Source organism: Hevea brasiliensis, chromosome 10, assembly GCF_030052815.1.
Source record: "Hevea brasiliensis isolate MT/VB/25A 57/8 chromosome 10, ASM3005281v1, whole genome shotgun sequence".
Taxonomy (NCBI): Eukaryota; Viridiplantae; Streptophyta; class Magnoliopsida; order Malpighiales; family Euphorbiaceae; genus Hevea; species Hevea brasiliensis.
In genome coordinates this window covers 69964865-69982624 of record NC_079502.1, presented here as the reverse complement: position 1 = coordinate 69982624, position 17760 = coordinate 69964865, and positions in this window count along the sequence as shown.

Sequence of the window (17760 nt, the reverse complement as noted above, 5' to 3'; positions counted from 1 at the left end):
AAGCAGAATTGCTTAGCGCATCGCTTTTGCCTTGCGCAGGTACTGGAGACATAGCTGGGGAGCTCAGCAGACATCAGACTGGGTGAACTTTCAGAGCTGCATACTAAGTCCAGAGTCACCTCATATGTGCAGTGCACTTGGTAGGAGATTAGGACTTTGGGCAGCATTTTGTATTTTGCATTTTGTATTAGTTTTGGATTGTAACTATAAACTCTTGAAAATTATTTGATAATGTAAAGATGTAGAATTTTATGTTATTGAAATTTTTTGTATATTATGTTGAAAAATGAAATGTTAAGAAATATTCATGAATGTGCTTCAAGTGATGATGTCAACAAAAATTCAAAAAATAGTGTTGTGATTTTGAGATTGAGTTGAGATGTGTGTATAACGGAGTTCTGGATTTGAAAATTAAATCGGAAGTGTCTTTTAACAGGTTTAGAAGAACTGTTTTTCTAATTTACAGCCAACACTCTGCTGGATTTTCTATAAAATTTGCGAAAAATTCAGATTAATTAAAATTATAAATAAATGAGTTAAAAAGGGTAAAATGTAATGGAAATATGATTTGGTGCTCTGGCATACTTTGTGGCATATTTTGCTTGGCTACACTGTAGACGGGTAAGGGGTGTCACATTTAGTGGTATCAGAGCATCGGTTTAGGCGTTTCTGAGCCTAGATAGAGTGCATACCATTGCATTGCATTTGTAAGTGTTGAGGTGACACTGATGCAGATCTGTTTGTTTTCTTATTTTGATTAAGATATAAATCCTACTTCTCAAAGAGCAGTTGATGAAGAGGTGGAGAGTCATGCTGCACCAAGGGCTGAATCTGGTGGCAGAGGAGAATCTGCTCTGCCAGCAGCTGAGGCACCTGCCCAACCTCAGTTTGCATTATTTCAACAAATGACTGAGTTTTACTGGCAAATGATGGGGGAAATTCCACCACTACAACCATAGCCACAACCTCCACTAGCACCACAGAAGTCCCATTTAGAGAAACTGCAAAAACATGGGGCTGTGAATTTCTTCGGAAAGAAGGAAGATGACCCTATGACAACTGAAAACTGGTTGGATAGAACAATCAGAGTGCTGAAACATCTTCATTGCACCCCCGAGCAAAATCTGGAGGGTGCTGTATCCCTACTTCAAGATGATGCATACCAGTGGTGGGACACAGTAAGCAGTGAGGTGCAACAAGATCAGATTACCTGGGATTACTTCCTAACAGAGTTCAGGAAGGAGTATGTCAGTAAAATATATTTAGAAGAGAAAAGAAGAGAATTTATCAATCTGAGACAGAGGCAACTATCAGTGGTAGAGTATGAGCGAGAATTTATTAGACTGAGCCAGTATGGGAGGGAGATAGTCCCTACAGAGGCAGAAAGGTGCAAAAGGTTTGAAGAAGGGCTCAATGACAATATCAAAGTCATGATAACAGCATTCGAGATCACAGATTTTGCCAAATTAGTAGATGCTGCATCGAAAGTAGAAAGGGTCCGAATAAATGAGCAAACTAGAAGGGAAAGACAGCAGAAGAGGGGTCTAGGTCAATCCAGTTCATTTTCTGCTCCCAGTAAGAAGAGTAAGGGTCCTCCTGCTCAGGGTTCAGGACAATCACAAGGTCAGGGTCAGTCCCAGGGGCTCAGACCATAGTTCACACCTAAGAGAGGCCAGTCCACACCATCAATGGGCAGCTCTCCAGGGATGGTGTTTGGGGACTAGACCCAGCATCTTCTGCCTGTCCATACTGCCAGAAGTGGCACAAGGGGGACTGTTGGTGAGTGACTGGTGCATACTTACGGTGTGGATCTACAGAACATCAGATTAAAAATTGTACAAAGAGGACTACTACAGCTGCCCCAACACAAGCAGACAGACCTGCTCTTGCACCACAAAGGGGTAGGAAACCTGGTAAATTTGAGGCAGCCGGTCCATCATTGAGGCTTGCATCTGAGTCAGCTGAGAGGCCAGAGGCTAGAGTACCTGCCAGAGCCTATGCCATCAGAGCTCAGGAGGAGTAAGATGCCCCGAACGTCATCATGGGTACATTCTCTCTCTACAACACTTCTGTGCATGCATTGGTGGATCCAGGATCCACTCATTCATACATCTACATCAAACTACCCATAGAGAGGAGAGTTTCAGTAGAGGAGAGTGATCAAGATATTCTGGTCACAAATCCACTAGGCCACAGTGTGGTAGTGAATAAAGTGTACAAAAGTTGCCCGTTGAGGATTCAGGGGTATGAATTCTCAGCAGACCTAATTGAATTGGCCTTCCACGAGTTTGACGTGATTTTGGGAATGGACTGGTTGTCACGTCATTAGGCAATAGTTGATTGCAAATTGAAGAGGATTTCTCTGAAAAGATCTGAGGGTAATGAGATTACTATTGTGGGTGAAAGGACATATTTCCTGTCCAATGTTCTCTCAGCCACAGTTGCAAGAAGATTGATGAGAAAAGGCTGTGAAGCTTACCTAGCACATGTGGTTGATACTAGGCAGGCTAAACCGAATCTGTGTATACCCACAGTAAGAGACTTCCCAGATGTGTTTCCTGAAGAATTGCTTGGTTTACCACTAGAAAGGGAAGTCGAGTTTGCTATTGAGGTAATGCCGGGTACAGCACCAATTTCTATTGCCTCTTATAGGATGGCACCCACTGAATTGAGGGAGTTGAAAATTCAATTGCAGGAGTTACTCGATAAGGGGTTCATACGCCCTAGTGTGTCACCATGGGGAGCTCCAGTGCTATTTGTGAAGAAGAAGGATGGAAACTTAAGACTATGTATTTATTACCAGCAGTTGAACAAAGTAACTATGAAGAATAAATATCCGTTGCCCAGAATTGATGATCTGTTTGATCAGTTGAAGGGAGCCGGTGTATTTTTAAAAATTGATCTCAGATCAGGGTATCATCAATTGAGGGTAAAGGATGCAGATGTGTTAAAAACTGCATTCAGAACCCGGTATAGGCATTATGAATTTCTAGTGATGCCGTTTGGGTTAACAAATGCATCAGAAGCATTTATGGACCTTACGAATCATATCTTCCATCCATACTTAGATCGGTTTGTAGTGGTCTTTATTGATGATATTCTGGTGTATTCTAAGACCAGGGAAGAACATGATAAACATTTGAGGATTGTTCTGCAAACCCTACTAGAAAAGAAGCTGTATGCTAAGTTGTCCAAGTGTGACTTTTGGATGAGTGAAATCTCTTTCCTTAGACACATAGTATCAACTGAGGGGATTAGAGTGGATCCTAGAAAGATAGAAGCAGTGATGGAATGGAAGCCTCCCAGAAATACAACTGAGGTCAGAAGTTTCTTGGGGCTAGCTGGGTATTACAGAAGATTTATGAAGGGGTTCTCTCTTATAGCTGCTCCAATGACCAAGTTGTTGCACAAGAATGTGAAATTTAGCTGGAACGATAAGTGCCAAGCCAGTTTTGAGAGGGTGAATGCTATGTTGACAGAAGCACCAGTGTTAACACAGCCAGTGTCAGGAAAAGACTTTGTGGTCTACAGTGATGCCTCGCATAATGGGTTAGGGTGTGTATTGATGCAAGAGGGAAAAGTGGTCGCCTATGCTTCCTAGCAGTTAAGACCACATGAACAGAATTACCCTACTCATGACCTGGAGTTAGCAACAATAATCTTTGCACTGAAGATATTGAGGCATTATTTATATGGTGAAAAATGCTACATATATACAGACCACAAAAGTCTAAAATATTTGCCAACCCAGAAGGAACTCAATCTTAGACAGAGGCGATGGATTGAGTTCCTAAAGGACTATGATTGTGTGATAGATTATCATCCTGGGAAGGCAAATGTAGTTGTTGATGCCTTGAGTAGGAAGTCCATCACAACTTTAAGATCACTAAATGCCCGTCTGTCCTTAGCTCAAGATGGAGCTATTTTGGTTGAGTTACAAGTGAGGCCAAACTTGCTACAGCAGATACAAGATGGGAAGAAGGCAAATGAAAAATTAATGGCCATTGTGGGTAAAATTCCATAGGGAAAGGAAACAGATTATGAGGTGAGAGCAGATGGGTGTCTATACTATAGAGGAAGAGTATGTGTACTAGATGATGGAGAACTGAAGACTAGTATTCTGAAAGAAGCACACACTAGTGTTTATGCAATGCACCCATAAAGCACAAAAATGTATAATGATTTGAAGCCTCATTATTGGTGGCCTAGTATGAAGAAGGATATAGCTGACTAATGTGACTAAGTGTTTGACATGTCAGCGAGTTAAAGCAGAACATCAAGTTCCATCAGGATTGCTACAGCTTATAAGAATACCTGAATGGAAATGGGATCGGGTCACTATGAATTTTGTTAGTGGTCTACCTCTCACCCAGAAGAAGCATGATGCAGTATGGGTGATAGTGGATAGATTGACAAAGTCAGCACATTTTCTGCCAGTTAGGACTGACTACTCACTGGAGAAGCTAGCAGAATTATATATCAGTGAGAAAGTTAGACTACATGGAATCCCACTTTCCATCATATCTGATCGAGACCCAAGGTTTACATCTAGATTTTAGAAAAAGTTGCAAGAAGCCTTGGGCACACAACTCCGTTTTAGCATGGCTTTTCATCCTCAGACGGATTGATAGTCAGAACGAGTAATCCAGGTAAACCTAGAACCTAATTGAATTTTCATAATTTACAAATTGAAATGATAGTAACAATGTGAATTATATAATAGATCCTAGAGGATATGCTGAGGAGTTGTGTCATTGAGTTTGAGGGGAGTTGGGATAGATATCTCCCATTGGCAGAATTTGCAAATAATAATAGCTACCAAGCTAGAATCCAAATGGCCCCGTATGAAGCACTGTATGGGAGGAAGTGTAGAAACCCCATATGTTGGACTGAATTGGGTGAAGATAAGCTAGTAGGACCAGACCTAGTGAAACAGACTGAGGAGAAAGTGAAAATAATCAAAGCCAAATTGAAGGTTACCTCAGACAGACAAAAATCCTATGCCGACTTGAAAAGAAAAGAGATAGAGTATGCAGTTGGCGAAAAAGTGTTTCTCAAAGTCTCACCATGGAAGAAAGTACTGTGGTTTGAAAGAAAGGGTAAGTTAAGCCCTAGGTTCATTGGCCCAAATAAAGTCATTGAACGTGTGGGACTAGTGGCCTATCGGCTAGCTTTACCACCAGAACTGGATAAAATCCATAATGTATTCCATGTTTCTATGATGAGAAGATATTGCTCAGACCTTTCCCATATCATCTCCATAGAAGAGATTGAAATCCAACCGGACTTGACATATACAGAAGAGCCTATACGGATCCTAGCTTGGGAAGTGAAGGAACTGAGAAATAAACAAATTCCACTGGTGAAAGTTCTTTGGACGCACCACAACACTGAAGAGGCAACTTGGGAAAGTGAAGAGACGATTAGGCAACAGTTCCCTCAACTATTTGCATCAGGTAAATTTCGAGGACGAAATTTTTATTAGAGGGGAAGAGTTGTAACATCCTCACTTTAGCTAGTCCATACAGTCTACTGTTTCGGCGACTAATGTCGGTCTGGGCAGCTAGAATGTTTGAAATTATAAATAGAGTAGAGTGAGGAGTTATAAATAAACCAAATAATGCTCATAAAATTCAAGGAAAATTTATAGGAATGACCATAACATAATCAAAAAGTGTTATGACCATAACACTGACCTTTCATGTAGAAACCTAACCCAAATTATGACCATAACATAATCAAAAAGTGACCTGCAGTCACTGCTCAAAATACTGTAGATTTGGTCAGTCCAGAAAATCTGGAAAATTTGTAATCCGACCAGTTGTGGTTTTTGGCTTATAACTTAAGCTACAAAACTCCAAATGGAGTGACTCAAAAAATGAAATGTAACTAGACAAAATAAGGAACAACTTTCATGTTGACCACTTTGCCAAATTCCCACTGCAAAAATGACTAATGGAATAGTAAATACAAATCTTGAAATCTAAAAATTTTGAACAATTAACATTAAGCTTAGAAATGGTATTGGAAACCAATACCAACAATTTTAGAATGCAAAATGTTGTATGTTGGGAGTATTAAAACTAATGTACCTATTGTCTATGTAAAAGTCAACATTTTTGTTGACTAATGGAATGAATAATAACACCTAAACCTAAAATTCAAGAATCGTATAAATTAAGAGTGTAACATGCCCTAGTACACATAGCAAGATTAGTTTGAATAGGTTGGCAAGCCAATAGGGTTCTGTTAGTAGCACTGCATATGGCTGTTAGTAGTATGCCCTAGAGCATATCATTTAGTATGTATCTTGTACATATTTTTATTAATAAAAGGCATTTCCACTTTTCCGTTTACATAATATATTTATGTGTAATAGAAAAGGTCCATTGATATTTTGTTAGAAATATTATTCTTAAGTTGTTAAGAATATGAGTGACAATATTTCTAGCACGAAGTATCATAAATAGGTTCACAATCGAGGATACTTCATAATGAGGACATGACTTATCCAGAAAGATTGTATTCATGTTTGTTCCCAAGTTATTTATATGAGATATAAATAAGATGGAATGGTGAGTCTCATGCCATATAACAAACATGATAGGCACTTATAAATGATAAGTAGGCCGAACCAGTGACACTTATGATAAGCACATGGAATTTACTCTTGTCAATGTTTTGTCATAAATCATATCAGTGCATATAATCTTTAGACACGAGATAGCACGATTATCTTGTATATAGGTAGTTTGAGTTTGATACTGCTTTCATACTTGTACTGTGTATGGGTATATGGACATGTGTTGGCTCCTACTAGTTATATATGGAGGTAGGTGTTGATCAAGATGGAATCTGTTCCTCTAAGTAAATAGAGATAAAATCCTATGTTCATTTAATTGTTCTTGATGTTTCAAGTTCCTGGCCAGGACAGATAGATTTATTTAGAAAAGAGTTTCTGATGAGAAAATCTTTTTAATCAAGAACTGGAATTAAAAGAGAACATAATATTCATAGCAAATGGAGTTTGACATAAACCATGACTCCAGCTTGAGTTGGGATTTTGTAACAGAGAGATTCTAGTGCATGGTAACATATGATTATAGGTTCATTTAAGGTAAACCTTATTACTAATTGGGTGGCTATGGCATGCTATGCTAGGTGTTAACCATGGTCTATGAGGTTCATAAAATGATTTAGAGAAATCATTTATGGTAAGAAAAAGTTCTGATGATATTAAGAGTTGATATCATGTCTCGTTGCCAATTAGTGATGAGCCTAGTAAGTCACACACATACACAAGTTATCACCTAATTAAATATGATTTAATTAATTAATTAAAGAGTTTAAATTGATTAATTAAATAGGTTTGGTTTGCAATTAGATTGCAAAGTCCCTAGCATGACTTGAAACCAAATCTAGATTATTGGATGTATAATATAAGTTAAATTTATAATTAAAGTGTTTAAATATGAATTTAATTAATGAGAAATTAATTAATAGAGATTAATTAATTAATTTATATTTGATATAATTAATTAGAAGAAGAAAATAATTATTTTGGGTTAAGAACTCAAAATTAAGACACAGGGGCATTTTGGTCATTTTGCAGTGTGACACGTGGCACCATGAGATGGTGACACATGGCATAACACATAAGCTTGCCAAATGTTTTTTAATCATGTAAGATGATTAAAATCAAGATTAAATATAGGTTTGACACTTGGCACAATGTGATTGGGTCACTTAAACCTAGAGCTAATCAAAGGGTGACATGTGGCAAGGGTTTAATGTGTTAACCTAGCTATTTAAGTGTTGTTATGAGAAAATAAAACACAACCAGCAGCCACACTCCTTTGTCACGCCACTTTGAGGGTTTTTTATCTCTTCTTCTTCATCTCTTATCAATTCAAAGAGATTAGCCATCAATCTCTTGAATTAAGAACACTAGGAATTGTTTCTAGTGTCCTATTTACATCTCTAATCTCTTAAAAGGCAGAACTTGAATTTCTAATCAATAGAAAAGGCTTTAGAAGCTGTTCAAGGGCTGCCATAGGTGTTCTTCATGTGGACAAGCTAGAGGGACAACATCTGGTGTCCTGAAGACGAATCTCAAAGGCGCAGACACGCTGCAGTGCGTCAAGAGGTTAGTGTAATCGTTCTTGATTTAATCTAGGGTTCTAAAATTAATCGGATTAATTTTAAAATATTAAATGGCAAATACAGATTCAAAAACATATTAAAAGAGTTTTAATATGTTGTTTATCATTGAAATCAAATAGATAAAAATAAATCTTGCATGATGCATGTGACCCTAGGTGAAAATTTTTGAATTCAATGGTATAAACTTGTGTTTTTCATGCTTCCGTTCCTTCAATTGGTATCAGAGCCAGGTTATATTTGCCATTTAGATTGTTGATTATATGATTTAATTGTGTGTTTGATCATGAGATCAAAAGTTCATTGCTGGTTGCAAAGCAAGTTGGCGGCATACTTGAAAAAAACACCATCAATGGTGCGTATGGTTTGGCTTCCATGGGTGGTTTAAGGTTTGGCTTTTAATTCTGCAATTGTTGTATGATCTAAGGCCTATTCTTTGACTAATTAAAGTGTTTAATTAGTAGTTTTTATCACACAATTAAATTATGATTCAAATCAGAATTTTAAAAATTTTTTGAATGTGATTCAAATCTGAATTTTAAAAGTTGTTTGAATGTGATTCAAATCTGAATTTTTAAAGTTGTTTGAATCATATTTAAATCTGATTTTTTAAAATTGATTGAATAAAATTCAGATCTGATTTTTTAAAAAATGTTTAAATGTGATTCAAATATGATTTTTAAAAAAATGTTTGAATGTGATTCAAATCTGAATTTTTGAAGTTGTTTGAATGTGATTCAAATCTGAATTTTTAAATTTATTTGAATCATATTCAAATCTGGATTTTTAAGTTGAATATGAGATATTCAATTTAATTTAAGTATGTATGTTTTATTTAATAGTTAAATAGTGATATGCATGATGGATGATCATGGACTATGAAAAACCAATGTGATTGGATTTATTTCTTTTATGTTTCTTTGGGATTGTAAATTAATTAATTTATTTTAATTTATTTTGGGCATGTATTATTAAGTTTGTAATAATTTTTGGGTTGTAATTTCATTTATTTAAGTTCTTGTAAATTCGCCTTGGTATGCCAAGGATTACTATGTAATATTGGATTGCAAGAAGTTCAAGGAGGTCAAGAGCATTGGTGGGACCAGTGGGAGGAATTCAAGATCAAGTATTGATTATGTACTCCTTCAGCAACTCTTGTAAAATGAATGAATGAAATGCACCTAGGAATGCCCTGATTCAATTCTTGGTGGCTCAGAATTGAATCCCTTAGAAAGTCAATGATCATACCATATTTACTGCTTATCTATGAATGCATGAGATGTATGGGAATGTATGCAATTATATGATATATGCATGCTAAATGGATAATGTGCAAAGTGAGACCTTAATAGTAAATAGAATGACCATAAAATCTTCCAAACAAATGATTAAGTTGGAAATGCTATAATTAAAGTAATTATAACATAGGCCCTCCATTGGGGCAATTATTTTAAGAAATTTTAAATAGTTGCATAAGATGCAATTTATTTAAGAGATTTTCTTAAGAATAATTGTTAAGCATGAGATGTTGTAAATATGTAAATGGTTTAGTGGCCAATATTGGATGTACCTGAGGACATTAAAATTATTTGCATAATTATTGGCTCAATGGGATCAACTTAACTAATGCAAGATAAGTCAATAATGGATGTACCTGAGATTTTGAGCATTAGGGGCTAGGTAAAGAATTGAACCTCACATGAGATGTGATGGGCAAAGAGTTGCTCACTTATAGTTTATTGTAATTCCAATAATGGATGTACCTGAGGATGATCAATAGAATTATAAGAATTCAATCACCCACTAGAAATCCATCCAACTAGGATTTCCGTTTTCTACTTTGGAAGTGTAGGATTCGCTAAGTTAGTGGGAGGACCAATTTGATTAAAAGACCATAATCATTTTGGTTAATTACATGATACATTTACTAATTAATCTGGTTATTTTCTGCAGTTAATTTTTCTGATAAAAATGAGCACAAAACAACCACCACCATCCAATATCCTTACAAGCATACTTGATCACAATAGGTTGACAGGACCTAATCATCGATTGACTAAGAAATTTGAAACTTGTCTGAACCTTGAACATATAGGATATGTTCTAGATTCAAATGTTCTGGTCCCTTACCTCCAGAGGCCACACAAGAGGAACATGAAACTTTGGACAAGTGGAAGGAGCATGATATGAGAGCTAAGTGTTACATGCTTGCTTCCATGAGTAATGAGTTCTGAAGCAACATGAGAACATGCAGTGCGAGTGAGATCCTCCTTCACCTATAAGAGTTGTATGGTGAGCACAGCGGGAATGCTAGGTATGAGATATCTAGACAGTTATTAGTATGAGGATGTCCGAGGGACGAGAATGTTGGGGATCATGTCCACAAGATGATTCGGCTGATTGAGAAGTTGGAACATCTTGACTTCAACATGGATTTCCAACTACAGACGGATTTGATCCTTCAGTCCCTTCCTGAGTCTTTTGGGAATTTTGTGACAAATTTCCATATGACTAAACAGAATGCACCTTAGGTAGTTTACTCAACATGCTGGTTATTGCCCAAAAGAATATGCCGGGCAATAAAGGAAAAGAGGTAGCTTTGGTTGCATCTTCTTCTCTGGAAAGTCCAACAAGAAGAAGGGTAATAAGAAAAAGAAACCTCGATTCTGGTCCTTCCAAGAAAATAGCTAAGCAGAAAGGAAGACTAAAGGCGATGGAGGCAAAGGAAAGTGTTTTCCTTGCCAAAGGATGGGCACTGAAAAGGAACCGCCTGAGTATCTTGCTTCTCTGAAGGACAAGAAGGATACACCTTGGAAGGTATGTCCATATCTTGTTATTTAGATTCGATGATCTTGATAGATCATCTACGACTTGGGTTTTAGATCTGGTGCAGTTCTCACATTTCTAATGATATGCAGGAACTAGCGACGATAGCGACTTGCGTTCTCAAGATATTAGAGTCGGATTGGCAATGGCTCAAGCTGTTGAAGCTTTAGCCATAGGATCTAAATCTTTTACATGTTTGGACATGTTTTGTGTTTGGATAATATTTTATATGTACTGATGCTTTTAAGAACATCATTTCTATATCTAGTTTGACTAGAAATGGCTATGAATTTGATTCATCGATGATGTTTGCAATATTTATTTTGGAAATAAATATGTTGGTTCGGGTTATATGAATGATGGTCTTTATTATTTGGATAATAATGACAAACACAAATTGAATGCAAGTGATCTAAAAGAATGCAATGCCATGGTGAAAACCAACTCAAGTTCAAAATATATTTGGCACTTAAGGTTATGTCATATTGCAGAAGATAAGATTGCAAAACCGGAGAAAATGGGGGATTCTATCCTCATTTGGGCTCTGAGCCTACTCCAACTTGTGAATCTTGCCTTCAGGGCAAAAGGACTAGATCACCCTTTGTTGGACAGGGGCTAAGAGCTGAAAATATTTTGGAGCTAATACATAGTGATGTATGTGGTCCATTTAAAGAAATGGCTAGAGGGGGTTTTCATTATTTTATTACCTTTACTGATGATAAATCAAGGTTTGGGTATTTGTATTTGATGAAATACAAACATGAATCTTTTGACAAGTTCAAAGAATTTAAATCTGAAGTAGAAAATCAAACCGGAAAGAATATTAAAGCTCTTCGATCAGATCGTGGAGGTGAATATTTGAGTACTGAATTTGATGAATACTTGAGAGAGCATGGCATTGTTTCTCAGCTGACTCCTCCAGGAACGCCACAGCTGAATGGTGTATCTGAAAGGAGAAATCGTACCCTATTGGATATGGTACGTAGTATGATGAGCTATGCTGATATGCCAATCTCCTTTTGGGGATTCGCATTAGAATCAGCTTTGTATATTCTGAATAGGATTCCATCAAAATCAGTTTCTTCCACACCTTATGAGATATGGCATGGAAGAAAACCAAGTCTTAAGCATGTTAAGATTTGGGGTTGTCCAGCTTATATCAAAAAGCTGAACACTGATAAATTGGAGACCAGATCAGAAAAAGGTCGATTTGTTGGATATTCAAAAGATAGTTTTGGATATTATTTTTATTTGCCTACTTCACAAAAGGTTGTGATAAGTAGAGATGCCACATTTCTTGAACAACAGTTTGTTCAAGAAGGAGGCAAAGGAAGGCAAATAGAGTTAGAATTGGAGAATTCTGACCAACCAACAGATCAGATGGATATAGATCCATCTAGTCAACCAATACCCGTTAATGAAACATCTACAGCTGTTCCTCGTAGAACAACCAGGGTATCTCACCCACCAGTGAGATATGGTTTTCTTCATGAAGAAGAACAAGAGTTGTCTACTCATGAAGAAGTAGATCATGGAGATGATCCACTTGCCTATGAAGAAGTTATATCAGATATAGACTCTTCAAAATGGATTGATGCTATGAAATCCGAGATTGATTCCATGTATAAGAATCAAGTTTGGGATCTTATTGACCCACCTAAAGGTATTATACCTAGAGGGGACAAATGGGTTTGCAAGAAGAAAATTGGTTCTGATGGAAAGGTAGAGACCTATAAGGCAAGGCTAGTAGCGAAAGGGTTTCGCCAAAGGCAAGGAATCGACTATGAGGAGACTTTCTCGCCTGTTGCCATGCTTAAATCAATTAGGATTTTATTAGCAATAGCTGCGTACTATGATTATGAGATTTGGCAGATGGATGTCAAAACAGCTTTTCTCAATGGATACATTGAAGAAAACATTTTCATGGAACAACCTAAGGGATTTGAATCCCAAGATGGTTCCAAGGTATGCAAGCTAAAGTGATCCATTTATGGGTTGAAACAAGCTTCGAGGAGTTGGAACATCCGTTTTGATGAAGCCATTAAATCCTTTGGTTTTATCAAAAATGAGGATGAGCCATGTGTATATAAGAAGGTTAGTGACAGTGCTATCACTTTCTTTGTCTTATATGTGGATGACATACTGTTGATGGGTAATGACACAGGTATGTTGACGACTATAAAGGTATGGTTGTCAAATACATTCTCCATGAAAGACTTAGGGGAGGCAACCTATATTCTTGGGATTCGCATCTATAGAGATAGAGCGAAAAGAATAATTGGTTTATCCCAAAGTCTATACTTGGAAAAGGTGTTAAAGAGGTTTAACATGCTTGATTCCAAGAGAGGATTGTTACCAGTGAGACATGGTATCCATCTTTCTAAAGAGATAAGATGGCCAGGATTCCATATGCTTCGGCTATTGGAAGTTTAATGTATGCAATGTTGTGTACTAGGCCGGATATCGCATATGCTGTTAGTTTCACTAGCAGGTATCAATCCAATCCAGGTTTGGAACACTGGATAGCTGTCAAGAATATCCTTAAGTACTTGAGAAGAACTAAGGATTTATTCTTGATTTATGGAGGTGGAGACTTGCAATTGGATTGTTATACTGATTCTGATTTCCAATCAGATATCAATGATAGAAAGTCTACCTCTGGATATGTGTTCATTTGTAATGGAGGTGCGATCGGTTGGAAGAGTTCCAAGCAGAACATTTGCAGATTCCACTCTGAGAATCTGAGTATATTCTGCATCGGATCTTGCAAAGGAAGTCGTTTGGATAAAGAAGTTTGTGAGAACTTACAGTAGTTCCTTCCATTGAGTCGCGGTTCCACTACCTTTGTGACAATAATGGAGCAGTCATACAGGCTAAGGAACCAAGGTCTCACCAGAAATCCAAACACATAGAAAGGCGCTACCACATTATCAGAGAAATAGTTGGGCGAGGCGATGTAGCCATTCAGAAAATAGCATCAGCTGAAAATCCAGTTGATCCATTCACTAAGCCTATGTCACAGACTCAGTTAGACCGAAATCTTGAGAAGATAGGTCTAAGATATTGTAATGAATGGCTCTAGTGCTAGTGGGAGATTGTTAGTAGTATGCCCTAGAGCATATCATTTAGTATGTATCTTGTAAATATTTTTATTAATAAAAGGCATTTCCACTTTTCCGTTTACATAATATATTTATGTGTAATAGAAAAGGTCCATTGATATTTTGTTAGAAATATTATTCTTAAGTTTTTAAGAATATGAGTGACAATATTTCTAGCACGAAGTATCATAAATACGTTCACAATCGAGGATACTTCATAATGAGGACATAACTTATCCAGAAAGATTGTATTCATGTTTGTTCCCAAGTTATTTATATGAGATATAAATAAGATGGAATGGTGAGTCTCATGCCATATAACAAACATGATAGGCACTTATAAATGATAAGTAGGCCGAACCAGTGACACTTATGACAAGCACATGGAGTTTACTCTTGTCAATGTTTTGTCATAAATCATATCGATGCATATAATCTTTAGACACGAGATAGCACAGTTATCTTGTATATAGGTAGTTTGAGTTTGATCGCTTTCATACTTGTACTGTGTATGGGTATATGGGCATGTGTTGGCTCCTACTAGTTATATATGGAGGTAGGTGTTGATCAAGATGGAATCTGTTCCTCTAAGTAAATAGAGATAAAATCCTATGTTCATTTAATTGTTCTTGATGTTTCAAGTTCTGGCAGACAGATAGATTTATTCGAAAGAGTTTCGATGAGAAAATCTTTTTAATCAAGAACTAGAATTAAAAGAGAACATAATATTCATAGCAAATGGAGTTTGACATAAACCATGACTCCAGCTTGAGTTGGGATTTTGTAACAGAGAGATTCTAGTGCATGTTAACATATGATTATAGGTTCATTTAAGGTAAACCTTATTACTAATTGGGTGGCTATGGCATGCTATGCTAGGTGTTAACCATGGTCTATGAGGTTCATAAAATGATTTAGAGAAATCATTTATGGTAAGAAAAAGTTCTGATGATATTAAGAGTTGATATCATGTCTCGTTGCCAATTAGTGATGAGCCTAGTAAGTCACACACATACACAAGTTATCACCTAATTAAATATGATTTAATTAATTAATTAAAGAGTTTAAATTGATTAATTAAATAGGTTTGGTTTGCAATTAGATTGCAAAGTCCCTAGCATGACTTGAAACCAAATCTAGATTATTGGATGTATAATATAAGTTAAATTTATATTTAAAGTGTTTAAATATGAATTTAATTAATGAGAAATTAATTAATAGAGATTAATTAATTAATTTATATTTGATATAAATTAATTAGAAGAAGAAAATAATTATTTTGGGTTAAGAACTCAAAATTAAGACACGAGGGCATTTTGGTCATTTTGCGGTGTGACACGTGGCACCATGAGAGGGTGACACGTGGCATAACACATAAGCTTGCCAAATGTTTTTGAATCATGTAAGATGATTAAAATCAAGATTAAATATAGGTTTGACACTTGGCACAATGTGATTGGGTCACTTAAACCTAGAGCTAATCAAAAGGTGACATGTGGCAAGGGTTTAATGTGTTAACCTAGCTATTTAAGTGTTGTTATGAGAAAATAAAACACAACCAGCAGCCACACTCCTTTGTCACGCCACTTTGAGGTTTTTATCTCTTCTTCTTCATCTCTTATCAATTCAAAGAGATTAGCCATCAATCTCTTGAATTAAGAACACTAGGAATTGTTTCTAGTGTCCTGTTTACATCTCTAATCTCTTAAAAGGCAGAACTTGAATTTCTAATTAATAGAAAAGGCTTTAGAAGCTGTTCAAGGGCTGCCATAGGTGTTCTTGGTGTGGACAAGCTAGAGGGACAACATCTGGTGTCCTGAAGACGAATCTCAAAGGCGCAGACACGCTGCAGTGCATCAAGAGGTTAGTGTAATCGTTCTTGATTTAATCTAGGGTTCTAAAATTAATCTGATTAATTTTAAAATCTTAAATGGCAAATACAGATCCAAAAACATATTAAAAGAGTTTTAATATGTTTTTTATCATTGAAATCAAATAGATAAAAATAAATCTTGCATGATGCATGTGACCCTAGGTGAAAATTTTTGAATTCAATGGTATAAACTTGTGTTTTTCACGCTTCCGTTCCTTCAATGGCTTCATGCCATTCTGTGTCTTATGGCCTCATGTGCCATTCTGTGACATAATAGCGTTTAGCCATGTTAATTGAGTTGTGATACTTAGGTTTTATCTCTCATAATTATTACAACTTATTAGCTATTCTGTTGCACATCGGGAGACACAATGTGACCGATGGTGTGATGGTCTGAGGTACTTAGTACCCAGTGCCAGTTTACCCGTTTATCCAGTCCAGTCGACTAGTAGGGGTTTCTCAGGCAATGATAATAAATCTTACCAAATTTTAATCGAATAATACTGCAATAAATATCAGAAATTAAGTCTACCAAAGATGTAAACATACATTCTGCATACTTACTTTATTTTAGTTATTTTATTTTATATTGTCACCACTAAGAAGAATTGCTTAGCGCGTCGCTTTTGCCACACGCAGGTACTGGAGACATAGCTGGGAAGCCGAGCAGACATCAGACTGGGTGAACTTTCAGAGCTGCATACTGAGTCCAGAGTCACCTCACATGTGCCGTGCACTTGGTAGGACATTAGGACTTTGGGCGGCATTTTGTATTTTGCATTTTGTATTAGTTTTGGATTGTAACTATAAACTCTTGAAAATTATTTGATAATGTAAAGATGTGGAATTTCATGTTATTGAAATTTTCTGTATATTATGTTGAAAAATGAAATGTTGAGAAATATTCATGAATGTGCTTCAAGTGATGATGTGAACAAAAATTTAGAAAATAGTGTTGAGATTTTGAGATTGAGTTGAGATGTGTGTATAATGGAGTTCTAGATTTGAAAATTATATTGGAAGTGTCTTTTAAACAGGTTCAAAAGAACTGTTTTTCCAATTTACAGCCAGCACTCTGCTGAATTTTCTATAAAAATTTGCGAAAAATTCAGATTAATTAAAATTGTAAATAAATGAGTTAAAAATGGTAAATTGTAATGGAAATATGATTTGGTGCTCCGGCACACTGTGTGCATATCTTGCTCGGCTACACTGTAGATGGGTAAGGGGTGTCACAAGGTCAACATTATAGGTTGATTAATGAAAGTGATAGTATTAATAAAATTTAATTATTGAACCTTATTATTAGAAATAATTTAAATGAGTACTGAAATACTTCAAATTGTGTGTTTCAGTTAGAAAAGATACTGAGAAAGGAAAAGACCCACTGAGTCAAGGCCAAGAAGCGACTCATCAGAGGTTTATGCATAGCTAGTTTTTAATTGATTTTGTTCTAAAAATTTCATATGACTAAATGACGTATTTTCCTTATGTATTATATTTATCAAGTATTGGATTTAATTCAATGATTATTGAAATTGTTATAATATGTATGAATTTAGCTTTGTGAAATGGTATTTCAACAAGTATTAAGCATTGTTGTGGATTGAATAAATTATGTTTTGGAAAATTGTGATAGAATATATTTTGAATTGTGATGGGCAATTTGCATGGAAAAATACAAATTTATATTTTGAATTGTGATGAGCATAAAAATTATTGGATATTGGAATTGACTTTGAATCGAATTGTGTTGTGATTTATGCACACAAAAAGGACAAAAAGATTCATGATATTGTT